Source organism: Perna viridis, chromosome 10 (assembly GCF_037379345.1).
Source record: "Perna viridis isolate PV_CMFRI_1.1 ecotype Kerala chromosome 10, ASM3737934v1, whole genome shotgun sequence".
Lineage (NCBI taxonomy): Eukaryota > Metazoa > Mollusca > Bivalvia > Mytilida > Mytilidae > Perna > Perna viridis.
This window is the reverse complement of record NC_142454.1, coordinates 20,037,844-20,048,353: the sequence shown is the minus strand read 5'-3', so window position 1 is coordinate 20,048,353 and position 10,510 is coordinate 20,037,844.

Genomic DNA, 10,510 nt, shown 5'->3' with positions numbered 1-10,510 from the left:
CAACTGCAAAAAAAGCCAATAATAATGGCCATCGCCGCCCTAAATGAGACTTTCAAATGCAAGTTCCAGTTAGTGAAGAGTAATCAAGGGAACCAAGGTTAAAGCGATGATCAAAAGAATGTAGTCCGGGGACAAAGACCAGACATGGTAAACAGACACACACAACACATTACATAAAGTAACTAAAATCATACATACAAAGTAACAAAAGCAAATGAGCAACTCAGACTCAACTAAAAACTGGGAGCATGGACCAGGTGCACCGGTAGGGTAAGCGTCCTCTGCTTTTTTAGAAACACAGGCGATTTGCTCATAAAAAATCAATTCCGGGCTAGACAAAAGAGGAAAGGAAAATTATGACCCGTTGAATAAATCAGTTTTCATAGTGCAGATGGATACACCATAAGGATCCACGAAATAATGATGACGACCATAAAACTTTTGTTGTGATGACTTCAATCCTGTAGCAACATAACCTCTTCCAGAAGCCTATTTTTTAGAGTTCTAGCGCGATACAAAAAGTATGTGTAGTTTCGGCAAGCTCTGGCACAACGTATGAGTTGTGATATGAACACTCCATACGCATGTGTTGAAGGGATGTTGCCACAGATGAAAGGAAAGTTGACAATTCTGAATGAAAAGTCATCACGTTTGTCGTAAAGTTTGGTCAATAGTTTTTCTTTAACATCGGTTTCTAAGTGTAGGTCAAGATATGAGGTTCACCTCACAGTGTCTGTAGTATCCTTCATGTCAAATTGGTTGGGGTAGATACGATGTATCAAATCCCCAAAATTAAAATTGTTTAAAGATAATACGTCATCTATATAACGGAAACTGAGATTAAAGAATCTAGCTATACATTGATATTCTTTCTTTGGGTCAGATCAGCTATAAAGTCAGCCTCATAAGCGTGAAAGAAAAGGTCATCAAGTAGAGAAGCACCATTTGTTCCCATTGGAATGCCGACCGTTTGTTGAAAAATGCGTCCACCACACTGGGAAAATATGTGTAGAAAGTGTGAGGAATCTCTACCAAGAACTATATATTTGTATCTAGGTGTACCATCTTTTTTGGAAAAAAAACAACGTGTATAATGCTTTTAACTCGGGAGTTTAACTGAGTATGGGGAATAGAAGAATACAGTGTTGAAAAGTAATAGACTTTAATGCTTTTATAATCTGATAATATTCTTGAACTGATTGTCTCCAAAAAATCTTTCAGGATCCACATTGAATTAATACCACTACGGGACTAACAAGTGTTGTGAATGCAGACCCTATTTGACAGTATTGAGTATGGACGTCAAACGCTTTGAAAGAATGTTGGGAGTATATTTTGCAGATTCAGCTGTACGGATTCTAGCGGAGATTAGGAATCCAGTACATATACGGTAAATCACAATGATCGTCCTTGGTAGTGAGACCAAAGAGAATAACAGAGATTTATGGGTTTCCACAAATTCTTCTTCGGAGGGTGTGGTAGCAGTATAAGTCTTATCACTGCTATTATTTTTTACGTCCAACCTTGTCTACTGGTACGAAACACATATTCTCATGTACAGTAGACAATGTTTTAGCTACATCGTCTTTGAAAACTGATGTAGCATTGGCACTCATTGTTTTACTAAAACTTTCATTCGTTTCAAAATTAACGACATCACGGTCAAAACCAATCTGACAGAGAAACAATGTCTTCAAGTTCTCGTTTTATCCATTTTCTTGCAAAGTCCTCCACGGCATCCATAAGAACTTCAAAGTTATAAGTCCAATATATGGAGCGTGGTTAACGGTACTTGACCTATAGAAGGGATATTACGCGGAGATTTGTTTTCGTTGATAGTTAACGACGTAATCGGAAGGACCATATTTGAATGGAGAGTGTTTTCAAGGACAGTCAGGTGGTTTAGTCTCGAAGTCCTCAATCTTCAGGTTCTGCAATAGGCCTTTATAATTGAAAATTTTGGATGCAATGGGTGAGGTATAGGAATATTAAATAATTAGTATGGATTTATCTTTGAAATCTGGGGGAATGTCTTGGTAACATTTTTGTGATGGAGGATGTTAGCCAAATTAATTGCATCGATACCTTTGCTGACAAACGGTATTTGAAGAAATGATCGTTTTTCTTCATCGTCACTTTTCACACACGAACTAGTTTAAAGAGTCTGTGGAAACCAGTATCCAAAATGATGTGTTGCAAAAGGGATTGTAGTAGAGTGAGAGTTTTGTTTTAACGTGAGTCCAAGAGGTTGTTGTATGAAAGGAAGGATACCATCTATGGAGAAATCATGTAACTTAGGTGACGTATAGTGGCGATGGCCATGACTCCTTTCCCGTCTTGGATTTTTGTCAAATTCATCACATTTATGCTATTGTTATATTGGCTTGAAAGGTTTCCTATACTTTTGATGTTGTCATTGCATCTGTTATGTATTGCAGTACCTAGTCTGCGTATCAAGTAGTCTTCTCTTTCCCTACGATAGTTTTTGACTTAGAACGGGACTGTTCACAGGATTGTAATTTTTTTTTCTCAAATACGCAATTTCATTGAGAGGATTAATTAGAATGTTGATATAATATTGGGAATTTCGTGGTATTAATTCCCGAACGATGGCCGCACATTCCTTTGTTTAATCGTTCTTCTGTTTCACCGACATATATTTAACCACATAAGTTGCTTTCTAATCCAAATATCAAGTTAAGGTTCGGACCTGTTTATACTGTTAAAAGTGTATGACTGGGTTGATGATACCCTCGGGGACAAAATCCACCGACAGAGGTATCGACCCAGTGTTGTGAAAGAATGATCAAAGGAACCAAGGTTATAGCGGCAATTAAAAGAAAATAATCCAGGGACAAAGACCAGACATGGAAAACAGACATACACAACAAAGAACATAAAGTGACTAAAATCATACATAAAAAGTAACAAAATCAAATGAGCAACTAGGACTCCACTAAAAACTGGGAGCATGGACCAGGTGCACCAGTGGTCTAAGCGTCCCCTGTTTTTACTAGAAACCCCGCCGAGTCACTCATAAAAAGTCAAGTCCGGGATAGACAAACGAGGGAAGAAAAACTATGACACGTTGAACAAATCAGTTTTCATGACACAGAGGGATACACCGTAGCGATCAACGATGTCATGATGACGACCATAAAACTTTTGTAGTAATGACTTCAATCTTGTAGCAACATAACCCCGTTCCAGAAGACTATTTGTTAAAATTATAGCGCGATACAAAAAGTCTGAGTGGTTACGTCAAGCTGTGGCACAACGTATGAGCTGTAATATAAACACCCCATCTCCATCATAAGCTTCTCGTAGGTAGGGTTTTGTTCATTAGAAATTGTATTCAACGCGAATCAGTATATTGTATTTGTATTCTACTTTTTGTTTATTTATTATTATAAGGCGTATATAGTAAATGCAATATGCGTACAGGTTGACTGGCGCAAATGAGTTTTCCATTCTGCCGCATTTTAAAACAATCTTAAAAATGTAGGTGATGCAAATGATAAAATATGCCAAATTCTTAACGGGCATTTACAATTCCAACGCGCCTTATATGTACCCACAGAGCAACCTAGGTTTAGTGCAAAAGTGAAGTACTCCCCCAGACAAACTTTTTAATATTTTTAAATCGGCCCCTTGTGGTCGTTTCTGTTTTCTGTTGACAATATTGCGAAGATAAGTATTGTTTTTGTTGGGTTATGCCCTTAGAACACTAAAGATAAATATGACAAATTTCACAGGTTACACACATATTTGGTTAAGATGTCACATAAATATCGTCTCCTAAAAGTTCCGACAAATCCAAAATTCATAGAACGAACATAAAAACTTTGTAAGACATTTGTACGTCGGACATTTTATGCGATCGAATGCGGCTGTGTAATCATTGGATAGCAATTTATTTATAATTAAACCAAATCAATTGTCCCTTTATGTCACTGCAAATATATACAACACTTTATTCAACTTTCAGTTCTGATGAAAATGAAGAAAATGGAATTTTTCTTTGCATTATAAATGGGTACGTTCTTTCATTTATGGCCACAGAAAGCATTCATATAACGGGAAAAACGTCGATTCGAACGAACTCAACACCGACTGCTAGGCTAATTAAAAACAAATTTTGTACTGATCTTAATCTTAACAGAGTTTGATTACGACACCGGTGGAGATAACAAATAGAAGAAGAACTTTGCATAGACGATGCCATAGTAGTTTTGAAAACCGTCGGGTGTAATTGCTATATTTAATATAGGATGTCTATGCACCAGATTGTCGCATTGAGCTATAGCTTATTAACTTGATTAATAGAGGTACATTTAAGAATAGGATTGATTGCTACCATAAGCAGATCCAAGGGGGGACCTACCCCCTATCAAATAAAAATTCAGATGAAGATAGCATATTATTGTGTGTAAGCGTATGCATTAAAATGTGCTTATTAAGGATATTTTTGTGCCCCCAATAACCCCCCTCCTCCGGATGATTCTTTGATACGCCACTGTCTACGATTGGGGGTCAAGTTTCAATGATTTGACAGAAAGTCGCTGTATTGAAATGGGGACAGGAAAAGCCAATCATTAGTTAGTAGTTCGATTAGCACACCTGAGTTTTACGCAAAATTGCGAATTGCTCATCTAAGATACAACGTATTTTTGTGTGATATAATGTCAATCGTTATCTTACTTGAAAGCACTTCCATCATTGACGAATTCAGATATCATACATGCAGGCAGTAAAACAATAATCAACGTTTTGGTAAATTGTATTTAAATTCATCTATGTAGTTTGACAGTTTCTAATGTGAGGGAACGGCCAGGCCGGTGCTCCAAATTGACTCAATGTCAATAATCTTCTTATATACATGTACATCGACTGTTAATAGTTTGAAAAATCATTACCTACTGAATCGTGTATTGAAATAATATTATTGAACATTTTGGCATTTAATTGATTTTTTACATGTTTAGAAAGTGTTACTTAATAAACTTTTAGTCGAGATTTCACGTATCAAGACGAGTTTCAAAAAAGTTCGTTTCCGTTGATTAAGATGTGACAATTCAACACATTTCTCCTTAACACACTACTATAATTTTTCATTTTATATAAGTATCTTGTTGTTAGCGTGTAGAAAACTTGGAAATAGAGGACAAGTAACGAAAAATGACAAAATAAGATTATGGTAACAATCACCATTAAACATACACAATTGTCAATTATTATTTGAAGTTAGAAAATTTAAATCACAAATTAAAGCAAAATTAAACAAAATAAGAGAGAGAGAGAGAGAGAGAGAGAGAGAGATGCGATGAAAATAGCAAAGGACCAAGGAGTTATTTGAAGATTTAAAAAAAACAAAAATTAAAAGGAATACCTCTGTGAACGTTCTAACAGGATAGCTCGACGTTTCCAAATAATAGATTTAAAAAGCACAATTTATTTTCAGGACCTGCGTATGGATATTCGTAAAACACGAATTAAAGAACATTTAACTTAATTGAATTATCGACTTAAACCCGAAAAAAGTTGAGCATGTAAAGCCATAGCAATGTTACAAGAATGCGTGTATTGTCAAATACACTTCCCATTCAGGTTCATATCCAGCATTTTCAGTATCATCACTACAGAAATTTTAAGGTCTACATCACAATCTGATCGATCGATATGAAGTTTCTATCTCCCAGATGAGACAAGAAATATTCAATTAGATTCGACGTCTTACCGGACTGACTGACTACCCACCAAACTTGACACTTTCGAGCCGTAATAAAGTCACTCCTTTGACATAAGTCAAATTGGCTTGGTCGTAGGATTTACAACTGTCCTTTATTACAATTATTAAATACGCAGGTATAACTGACTTGAGCTTGTATGTGACAGTGTATCGTACAAGGTAGTAAAAATCAAAATTGTATATGCTGCTGCAAAAATTAAGGCTACTAAAAACACTCTTGTAACATGTGTAAGTCTTTGAGAATGCATATCTGATTCACACCACTTGTAGAATATACTCACTTTCAGCTCACACAGTTTTGCGGTTCTCGCTTTTAATATATCATATAATTAATCATTTAAATGAATGCAAAAGATTGTCTACCATTTGGTAGTTTCTTATTGTTTGCCTTCAGGAATTATACAGGATATAATGATACATTTTATTTTGACTATGCAAATGTGTGTTCTGAGATCTGAAGCGGTAAATGTCCTTTACATGTTCATCCTGTTACTTAATTCCAATTCTTGTTCTAAAAGTTTGACATCTTTTTACGTTAGTTCTTATTTGTTTTATTTTTTTACCGATTCCACTATCTTTCTTATTTTCCTCACTAGTTTTAGCTCCTTCCCTAATTTACTGTACACTATTCCCATTCGTCACTTCATTTTTAAATGTTTCTTATTTTTCCTCCATTCGTATTCCCATTCCTTTTTTATATTCCATTTACACATATATGCATATTCCTTATTCAACTAAACTTAACATGTATTCGTGATCATGTTGTTATCATTCTAATGTGACGTGATTTAAAGGTTTTAATAGCAGAGATGTGGTAAAACTTTGATAAAATACGGACAATGCATACATTCATAAAAGGAATGTCAATATATTTTCAACGACATGGAAATTTTACGCAATGTACCGACGTCACAATAGACATTTGCTTTATAACGGTAGCCATGACTTATTTCATAATGTTTATATTTGCTTACGTCATTCCCATTTCACTATCCATACGTACCAAGATCAATCTTATGTCTTGTTAAGATTAGAATAACTTTTGTCTAAAATTTTGATAAAAACGATTTTCCATTTCCTTATTTCTAGTTCTATTTAACCAACTCGTCCATTTATTCCATATACATTATTAACCTCTCTTTGTTCTTCGTTAAAATCACCCATTCCCTTATTTTCAATACACCATTCCAATTCATTTCCTTTTTTACATTTTCAAAAATCTTTCTTCTTTAAACATAATTTCCTATATTTTATGTCAGCTGGTCGGTCTTATTTAAGAGTATAGGTGCACAGTTATATTGAAGGCTGAAAGAAGATAACAGCTTAGACTTTTATATTAATTGAGGAATGTTATTAATATTTCCTTTTGTCGCGCATTTTAGGAATTCACGTTTCAAATCCCCTCGTTTTAATATCTTCAGGATGGGGCGAACTCTTTTACTTTTCTTGTTTTTCTTTGTTTATCAACTTCATCCATATATGTACAAAATTTCCTTATGTAGATGGCATTGTCATAATCTGTTTTTTTTTTCGTGATTTTATTTTCCCCTTTAATTAACAAAGCAGATTTTCTAATAACAATATCGATTTCGGTTGCTGAAATAAAAATAACCTTTACCAAAAATTAAATCCCATGCCAAGTCGGGGAAAATAGTCGATGTCATACAGAATTTATGTAACACGAACTTGTTGATATTCATTAAAATAAACACATACTACTTGCACCAAAAAGAATATCACCTTCGACTTCGTCTCGGCGATATTCTTCCTTCATGTGGTAATGACTTATACCACCCTCAATTGTAAGCACTATGTGTATGCTTATATTGGATTAGCATGGAAAATATAATATCAGGAAATACGAACAATGACAACACGATAAAGTGTCCATAAACAAGCATCTCCTGTCATAATGAAAAATAGTGCTGCTGCTATAAACAGTAAGAAACGGTTAATGCAACACAAATGAGAAGAACCAATACAGTTGACCATAAATTTCACCCACTGGCCTTTAACGTTTTATTTTTGTTTAAACAAGACTTGAAAAACAATTTATTCTTAATGTAGATATACGTGATAGATTAATATAACTATTGCCCATGATATCAATGTCTTTTTGAAACAAAATGAAAGTAATATAGGTAAACTACATCAAAAACCTGTTCTACAAATTCTTACATTTCACATCTACTTTTATTTTTTTTTAAATTGCACATTATTGTTTCTATTTTCCCTATTGCATACTTTGTAGCAATATATACCAGATCAGTTTCTCTGAATATTTTGGATGCTTTATGAAGATTGACGTCCAAGTCTTTCGAATCGTTGACCCTGGTCGGATCTCCATTTCCACTGATACTTACAGCGTGTGCTACAATTGGTTGTACATTTTAAACTTGACATGTCACCTTCTGTCACTTTCGACTGCTTAGAGTACATCATTATTTAAATACCACAATAAAAATGACACTATTATAAAATTTGACAAAATGGTAGTTCAGACTTTAACATTACGGGGTTAACATTACAAAACAAAATTAACCAATTCAAGTCCATAGCGTTCAGATAAAATTTTTCAAGTATTATTGTGTCCACCATTTTTATGTAACAGCATGGACCCGTTTCGTCATAGGCTAAACCAAACGTCGAATACGGCATTGTGGAATTCTCCTCACACTTGTTTAAAACCCTACTGTAGTTCTTGCAGAAATTACATGCAGATCTTGTTGACCACTGCGCACACGTCGATTCAAAACATCCCACAAATGTTCCATTTGGTTCCAACCTTTTGATTTGGACGATTAGTGGAGCACTGTCACGTTCTGATTGGTTAGAAATTCAAAACGGTAGCACGGGCTGTATGCGGGCAAGTTTTATAGTTCTGAAAAAAGGAAAACTTACAAGGAATGTTTCAAGGAATGAGTGCATATGCTACATCGGTTCTCAAAGACCCCAATGTAGCAAAGAGTAATCAAGGGAACCAAGGTTATAGCAGTAATCAAATGAATGTAATCCAAGAAGAAAGACCAGACATGGAAAACAGACATACACAACAAAGAACATAAAGTAAATAAAATCATACATACAAAGTAACAAAAGTAAATAAGCACCTCGGACTCCACTAAAAACTGGGAGCATGGACCAGGTGCATCGGTAGGGTAAGCGTCCTCTGCTTTTCTAGAAACACCCGCCGAATTGCTCATAAAAAGTCAATTCCGGGGGAGACAAACGAGGAAAGGAAAACTATGACCCATTGAATAAATCAGTTTTCATGGTGCTGATGGATACACCATAACTATCCACGAGTTCATGATGACGACCATAAAACTTCTGTAGTGATGACTTCAGTCTTGTAGCAACATAACCCTGTTCCAGAAGCCTATTTGTTAGAGTTCTAGCGCGATACACAAAGTCTGCGTATTTTCGGCAAGCTCTAGCATAACGTATGATTTGTGATATTAACACTCCATACTCAGGAGCCAAAAGGATGTTGCCACAGATGAAAGGAAAGTTGACAATTCTGAATAAAAAGTCATCACCTTTGTCGTAAAGTTTGGTCAATAGTTTTCTAAGTGTAGGTCAAGATATGAGCCTGACTTCACAGTGTCTGTAGTATCCTTTATGTCAAGTTCTTTTGGGTAGATACGATGTATCAAATACCCGAAATTAGGATTGTTTAAAGATAATACGTCATCTTTATAGCGGAAACTGAGATTGAAGGATCTAGCCAAACGATATTCTTTCTTTCTGATCAGATCAGCTATAAAGTCAGCCTCATAAGAGTGAAAGAATAGGTCAGCAAGTATGGGAGCACAATTTGTTCCCATTGGAATGCCGACCGTTTGTTGAAAAATACGTCCACCACACTGGACAAATATGTTGTCGATTAAAAATTCCAGCATTTTGTTAACATCTTCCTCTGTATATTTGGAAGATGATTTGGAATTATGTTTTACAAAGTATGAGGAATCTCTTTTTTATCGCGCTAGAATTCTAACAAATAGGCTTCTGGAGCAGGGTTATGTTGCTACAAGTTAAAGTCATCACTACAAAAGTTTTATGAGCGTCATTATGAACTCGTGGATTGTTACGGTGTATCCATCTGCGCCATGAAAACTGATAACTGATTTGTGTCATAGTTTTCCTTTTCTCTTTCGTCTACCCCGGACTTGACTTGTCTGTAGACACGTGTACGTCCATCTCCTCTCTGCAACATGAATCTTGTTTTATGACTAAACCAGACTTGCCTCCATTTGTCCAAGTCCCAGTCCCTTTCTTTGTCCATCTTTTTTCCACCGCTGAGCCTTTGAAAGTCGATGCTGGCGTCTCGGACTTGCATCATATTAGGGACGTTTTGGTGACGGTTTCTGACTGATATTCCTTAGAGACCTGGGACTTAAAATGCTGTTTCTGTTGCTCTCATGATTGGGTCTCTTATGTTTGGTTCATTGATGTAGCATACTTGCTAATGCAGTCCTAGGTCGCCAGGTAGCCGTTGAAATAGATTGGTCGTACTGTTGCCAAAGTTTGAAAATAGTGTTCCAGTTGTCATTATAAAGTTTAGAGCGACTGCATTCCGTGGTTCATTAGCCTGCGTCTAAAATCAATTTCATGACTGAATACAATTTGATTATGTGTATTTAATACCCATTAATCCTTTTCAAAGCCCATTCCCATTCCCATTTTTTATATTTTCAACCTCCATTCGTATTTCCGGACCGATTCCTCTTTTTGCGTTAAACAAGCTGACCCGAAATGGTC